At 41.5% G+C, this 7,580-nt stretch overlaps 1 pseudogene; it reads left to right on the plus strand.

Annotated features, from left to right (window-relative positions):
• Positions 1-344: 344 nt before the first annotated feature.
• Positions 345-1,181, plus strand: LOC147422159 (calmodulin-like protein 2 pseudogene; annotated as a pseudogene).
• The last annotated feature ends 6,399 nt before the right edge of the window (positions 1,182-7,580 follow it).

Below are 7,580 nucleotides of genomic sequence, written 5' to 3' on the forward strand. Positions count from 1 at the left end.
GGAGGTGGGAAGGTGCGACCAAGAGTTTGGTGGTTGAGGGGAGGCGTTTCTGGCACGCGGGGTTTTATTCCATCCTACCAGTGAAATTAGCATTCGCATGAAGGTGCGGGGGTCAACTGTGATGAAGCTCCGCCCAAACAGAGGGAGTTACTAAACTGTTTCTGCGAAGCTTGTTTCTGTCACCGCTTTATAGGTCTGCAGCCCCTCCCTCAACAGCCCACACACACGCACCCGCGAGCATATCAGTTATCACACTCTTCTGCCTTAAGTCTGTATCAGCAGGCACCCATTTTTGCCGGTGCGAAAACTTCCCAAACTTGTTGTGTGCAAGTGTTGAGATTATCATGTCACCAATTGCTCAGCCAGCTGCATTAAAGTGTGCTGGCGCTGTTACTATAAGGCCCCCTGCATTACATTGCCTGTGCAAACAATTCGAGGGCGTTCCTGCAGAGGAGGATCATCTGCAGGCAACCGCACCCCTCCCTCATTTAGACGTGCTTTGGCACTACGACTGCGTGATAAGGGCCCCTCCTGCACGCGCTCTTATAAGCCAGGCCCGCGCTGATTCACCTACCAGCACTGCTGCCGACCCTTCGACGCTGCCTGCTGCGGGCGCAACTCCTCTCTCGCTCGCCTCTCCTCATCGCCCTCAGATTTCGTCTCTCGATGATCACAAGAATCATGTTCAGCGGCACGTCCTTTCTCGCGTGTTCAGCACCTTCGACCATAACCGCGATGGCCGTGTCAGCACCCACGAAATCTCTGGAATTTTCCACAGCCTGGGAATAGTCCCCCAAACCCAAGACTCCATTCAATCCCTGCTGGCATGCCTTGCCACCAAATGCGATGGCCAAGTCGACGAACACGAGTTCTGTCTGCTCTTCGACTCCGTCTGCAGAAGCGCTCCGCAGAATTCCGCAGGCTCTGTCAATGCTGACGTGGACCAAGACCTCCTGGCTGCTTTCCACGTGTTCGACAAGGATGACAATGGCTTCATCTCGCCAAGCGAGCTGCAGAGTGTGCTCTGCTCTCTGGGCTTCCCGCAGGGCCGCCAGCTGGACGCTTGCGTGGAGATGATTGCCAGGGTGGACGAGAATGATGATGGGCAGGTGGACTTCCTTGAATTTAAGAAGCTGTTCGACGTAGAGAACGCCTCCCTGTTGCCAGTTTCTAGTTTTTGACAATGGATGTAGTGGAGCGTGACGTCATTATACAAAATGTACCATAGCGCGGACAAGTCTTCAAAAGACTCGCCTGCTGAGGCACTATGGTCACAGTTTGACACTAACCATAGAGAAAGGCTAAAGCTTTGTATTTTTGTGTTTTGAGGGTTGTACCATGGTTAATGAACGCTTAGCAGCATCGTAAGCAACTTGCCTCCAAAAATAGACATTTGCTTGATTTCCGTTCTGCTCTCCAGCTTCATGCGTGGTCGATGATGCTCGCATGGTTGCGTTGCTTGGTTCAACATCTCCTCTCAACACACTACGTCATTTGCGAAGGGCATTTCTTAATTGGAAAGAGATTCTCATAAACTAGGAAAAGATAGTGCCTATCATGAACAATGGTCCCATGAATATACAATGATATATAACATGTTTCTCCATAGTGGAATGCCACATACAACTTGTATAAGTATCTCTTATAAAACTTGTGAGATGACATGCACTTTTTTAACTCTTTGACGGAGGGTAGGAAGCTCTCTTCGTTGTCCCATCGTTTAGAATGGTTAGAAGTGTCTCTCTCTCTCTCTCTCTCTCTCTCTCTCTCTCTCTCTCCCTCCCTCCCTCCCCAAACCACTAAAAAAAAACACTATTCATATAAACTGAGTTAGTGGGGTAATTAAAAGCTTTGTTTTTAAACATGTTTGAATGAATAAAATGACCCTTTACATTAAGATTTTTTTGGACTACATAAGGAGTCCTTAGTAAAGCATTGGTTATTTTGTGCAATTGTGGACCATTGGATAAAGCTTGTAGATGGAATGCCTAGGATGGGGGCAAATCTTGGCCATCGGTAAATAAAAGATCTCCAAATGACAAGAGTATGGGCTTTGTGTATCAAGGATGTGAAGGCGGGGTGGCTGCCCTGATAGCCGTTGTAATTTTGATCCCTGGATGTTGTCATGGCTTAACATGAGCATGACAAAACCTTGTAATTTTTTGGACTGCTCAATATAATCCACTCACAATTATAAGTTTTGCTATTAAAAAAAAAAAAGCTTGCAGATTACAATATTTCTTTTAGGTCTTTCTAAGAGGTGTTCACATTTTTGTTTAAAGAGAGCCATTGAATCTTGATTTAGTCATCATTTTTTATGCTTTTGAAACATATTGTAATCTAAGTAAGTCATTGCTACACTTGTTTCCAACAACTGTAATTCTCTTCTCTTATAGAAAATGCTAGTGTCATTTTCTCATTTTTCCTCTAACAGAGAGCCCTTTTATTATATTCCTCTTAATAGCATTATGTAGGTGAACTTTCACCTTGTTTAATATGGAATTAAAAAATATATTGTGTTAATGGATCTCTATTAATTTGTTTAAAATGTTTGCATAAATAATTTTCTTGATTAACACACGTAATACACTAACATCATTAATAGGACATCCTCCAACACACACACACACACACACCCACACACAAACATGCACACGCACATTAATTGGGCCACATAGTACGATTGTGGATTCATTTGTTTTAATAGATTCCATGAAGATGCTTCAAGGGAAAGTAAAGGAGGCAAATGAGAGATCCATGGGACGGAAGGGGGGACACATGGAACATTGTGCAGGCGGTCGTGTGCGCAAGGTGGTAGCATGAGTGGGTGGTACACTTTTATGGGTTGAAAGCTGTCTTTTCATAACACCTTAATAGCTTCGTTCTTAGCTCTGCTAGCTTTAAAAAAGTCACGTTTAAATACATTCAAGAAAAGTCTTTAGCTGCTAAATTTAAAAAAAAAATCACTTTTGAAAAATTTTCAAGAAAAGTAGTGGGAAACTAGCTTAAGCATGTGAGAGAGGGGGGAGTACTTTGTGCGGATCCACATTCTTGTATGGGCAAGAATTCTACAGGAAGGCAAGGTTCTCCTACAGGAACAACGCACACTATGACTCTCAGTCTCTCTCTCCCTCTCAGTGTGTGTGTGTGTGTGTGTGTGTGTGTGTGTGTGTGTGTGTGTGTGTGTGTGTGTGTGTGTGTGTGTGTGTGTGTGTGTGTGTGTGTGTTTGAAAGTGATTTGTTTCTATGTAGGAGAAGTATGGTGTGATGACCGAGAGGTATTTATAAACTCATAAGAGTGGTGTCTCCATGCATTCGAATAGCAAACTATTATTTCTAACCTTTTGCTGGTAACTTATTGCATCAAAGGTACCTGTTGGATAGGGGCTCATATATCGTGTTAAATCCAATTCTTGGCATTGCTATTTTATCTCTAGAAGAATTGCACGTTTTGTAAGACTCTAGTTAGAGAACTTTAGATAGCGAGTGAATAGGAAAATAAAGAAGTGAGATGGAGCATTTGCATTGATGGAAGATCATCTTTTTGAAAGAGTAATGACATCAAATTGGGAAAGAGTTAGATGTAGAAGGGCCTGGATATCACAACCCACTTCTGATGTTTGCATTGGTATGCTAAATTTGTGCCTAGGGGTAGCCAATTTAAAGCGATTAGACTGCCAAATAGAGAAGTGCATGAACTAACAATGAAGGCAGGAAGATTGCCCCCAGTTCTCATTCTTTTATCACAAGGAGGTCGATAGAGATGCTGGACCAATGCGCATTTTCAGAAATGGAAGGAGATTGACTTGTCTACATAAGCTCCTCATCTATCATGATCACACTATCATCACTAATGAGCATTACTTGCATGGACTATGTTGCAACAGAACTCGGATCTTGTTTCTCAATCGGAGCATCGGTACTAAGAGTGGAAAATATGACCATCTTGTCATCGTCATTAACCACCATAGCTTGTACATGCTCTTTTGCAAAAGAGCTTTGTGTGTTTCTGTGTGAATGGGAGTATCCATACCTGGAGGGGGTGTTGAATGTGTGCTCAATTGCCTTCTTGTCTCTGCATCAACAACATGTTCATTGATCACCGTAACTTGCAAAGAGTCCCTTGTGACAGGCCTCAAAGCTGTTGTGTGAATGGGAGTAGAACCAGGAGGTGCAATTGTGCATGATGTTCTCATGTGCAACATGTGTATTTGTATGTATGTGGTTGTTATTTGCCTATTATATGCACCCGTGTCATTGTGCATGTCCATGTGTGTCGTGTGTGACCTGTCATATGCTTCATCTTTTGTTGCTAATGTTATGGACTTCATCTTATAATTGCTATTGTATATTCAGGTGGACCCCACCTCCATACACCAAAATCCAGCATGCAAAGGTTTGCACTAAAAAGGACGAGCTTCATGAACTTTACAATCTCATCTTGGATGGGGTTGACATCATGCATATGATGGATGCCACAGACATAGATTGGCTGTCTGTGTTTACAATGGTAAGAGCAAAAGGGAAGAAAGTGAAGCTCTGCACCTTACGGCCATAGTTTTTCAACAAATTCATGGTGCTGTATCAAATGATCTATCAAGAGTTACCTGTAAATGGCGAGTGCGTTGCCTGGTCTGCAAAAGCGTTTGCTCTTGAAAATTGCCAACAGGCAAAGTTGTCCGAGGACAAGTCCAAGAACAAGGTTGCTTGGGCAGCCATGGTTGGGAGCTTAGTCAGACGACTGGGAGCACACAAGCAGGGCTCACCAACAAGAGGGCTAGATTAATGACGCGCATAAACGAGGGGGAGACGATGAGCACATTATCATTGGAAGGTGCACCAGTGAAGGCCAATCTAGCTGCAACAAAATACCGTAAGTATGAGGATTTGGCACTGGCCTTGTTGGTTGATGTACATGCCAAAATTAGGGATGTGGAGTCTGATATAAGGCAGAAATGCATCTAGCTGAAGTGGCAATGCAGGTTCAGTCAAAGGGAGACACCTTTTTGCAGCAAATAGATGAAGCTAGAGAAGAAAGAGACACATTAGAGGCTAGTGGGAATGCATCTTTGGAGCGGTCGATACAATAGCAAGATGTGATAACTGCAAACAAAGATGGCCTTGCTCTTCTTGGAGTGACCGAGAGTGGCATGCCTGAAAACAACATTGTTGCAGTCATACAGGTTGAATTGCGAATACTTTACAGTTATTATGTTTTTTATTTGAAGAGTTAAGACTAATTTTTTTGTCTTTGGACAGAAGGAGCGGCTCCAACAAAATACCTACTGTTGGCAACACTTAAAAATCAAGAGGCTTTTGTTGGCAACAATCTTTCTCAGTTGCAACAAGACAAAGGTCCACTATTCTCTCCCTCATCTCCTATGCCTCATGTATGTCAAGGACCCATATATATCGAGGAGCTGTGCACCGCTTGCGGAATGGGTCTTCAAGATGAGATGATGGTGGGTCTTTGCATGCTACCATGAAAACACCCTTATCACATTTCTTGTGTTGCAAATTTATGCATATTACATGACTTTTTCTTGGCAATGGGATGCGGCGTAGGGATCCTTGCATCTCTGAAGACGATGTTTGTGTGAATACAACTTCCGCTATAGAAGACAAAGGTACCCTAGCAGGTATGTCCCCAATAAGCCAGTGATAGTTGTATTGCCTTTTTAATAGCTATTGTACAATGGATGTTGTTGCTTATGTTGTGGTTATAGCAGTAGCTGTTTCTTGTGTTATGTTGCCTAGCTATAAAACCCAGTAATAACTGACCACCAATAGCTATTAACAAGCTATGATATATCCAAAGTTTGCTAAAGCTGTCTCACAAGAAGCTTCTAACTAGCTTTTAACTTCTATAGACTTTCATAGCTAGAGGATAATAGCTATGGCCTTAATTGGGTAATTAATTCAACTATTACCTGTCTAATAGCTGTTGTCTACCTTATATAAAGCTATCATGTACATCATTAACCATTTAAGACCATTTTGATAACTATGGAACAACTTCTAAATGCTAATAGTTGCCCAATAGCTGCCTCCAATAGCTTGTAAGTAGCTATGGACTATCCAAAGTTGCCTATAGGTGTTTGACAAGAAGCTTTTAACCAGCTTTTAGCTCCAATTGACTTGGATAGTCAGAGGGTCACAATTTTGGCCTTAATTGAGCAGCTATTAATACAGTTAATGCCTTTTTAATGACTGTCGGCTACCTTATATAGAGCTATTGTGTAGATCATAAATTCCGTAAGACCATTTTGATAGCTATGGAAGAGCTAATATCTACTGATAGCTGCCCAATAGCTACCTTTAATAACTTGTAAGTAGTTATGACCTATCCAAAGTTGACTATAGTTGTTTTACAAGAAGCTTTTAACCAACTTTTAGCTACAATTGACTTTGATAGCTAGAGGGTAATATCTATGGCCTTAATTGGGTAGCTACTAATATAGCTATTACCTGTCTAATAGGTGTATGAAGCTATTGTGTAGACCATAAACTCCTTAAAACCATTTGATAGCTATGGAACAACTATTAACTACTAAAATCAGCCTAATTCTTCTTAAATAGCTCAACAGTAGGTTGACATAAAGCTTTTAGCCAGCTATTAGGTAGCTATGTCTTGAATAGCTAGGTGATAATAACTATGCCCATTTTGACTAACTATTTATATAGCTTAAGTAGATATTACAGAAGATATTATAGCTACATAGAGCTCTTGACCAGCTATCACATAGCTATTGTGTAGAACACTAACTCCTTAATAGGTATATGATAGCTATGAAGAATCTATGGGCTGGTAATAGCTGCCTCATACTGGTAAAATAGCTAAACATTAGCTATTGGTTGTTTGTAGGGTAAACCTTCTCATTCCCCTATTGAAAATACAACTATGACTTGTGTAATAGGCTATAGCTCCTAATAGCTGTTTGATTCTTGTCTAATAATTGTACATCATGCTGGAAGAAAGCTTCTAAACAACATTAGGTTGCTATTTTCGTTTTTAGCCAGTTGGTTATTGTGTTCAAGAAGGTTATCTTTGTTTTTTTTTTTGGCAGCTTTATGTCCTCTCAAAACAGTTGATAGTGTTCAAAGCACCTCTGTATTCACTCCATTGAAGAGATTAGGTGGACTTGAAATGTAGTCGGCCGAAATTACGATTGACTCTGATTGTTGGGGAGAATCTCCAATGAGGTTTTCTTGTAGCCAGTTAGGTAGCGAGGTTATCTTGCAACCAGTTTCAGGTACTGTTTGCAAGATTTAGCCAGTTATTTGCTAGCTACTACACAATTATTAGTTAGCTTGAAGGTACTTATTACTTTTTATCACTTATTCCATTACAGGTGCAAAGTTTATTGAAGCATAGGATAATGTTGCAGAGGCAAAGTGAAATGCCATAGAGGACAAGGAAAAACTGCAAAAGCCTGCAAGAGGTGGGAGGCAAAAGCAAATCTTGCCTAGGAGGTCGACGAGGTCGATTGTAGTGGCACTTGAAGAGGACAATAAAGATATAGGCAACGATACATTCATGGAGAAAGGTACACTTGATGTCGGGGAAGATTGTGCAAACA

The sequence above is a fragment of the Adiantum capillus-veneris genome, chromosome 27, assembly GCF_014529385.1.
Source record: "Adiantum capillus-veneris isolate H3 chromosome 27, ASM1452938v2, whole genome shotgun sequence".
Taxonomy (NCBI): Eukaryota; Viridiplantae; Streptophyta; class Polypodiopsida; order Polypodiales; family Pteridaceae; genus Adiantum; species Adiantum capillus-veneris.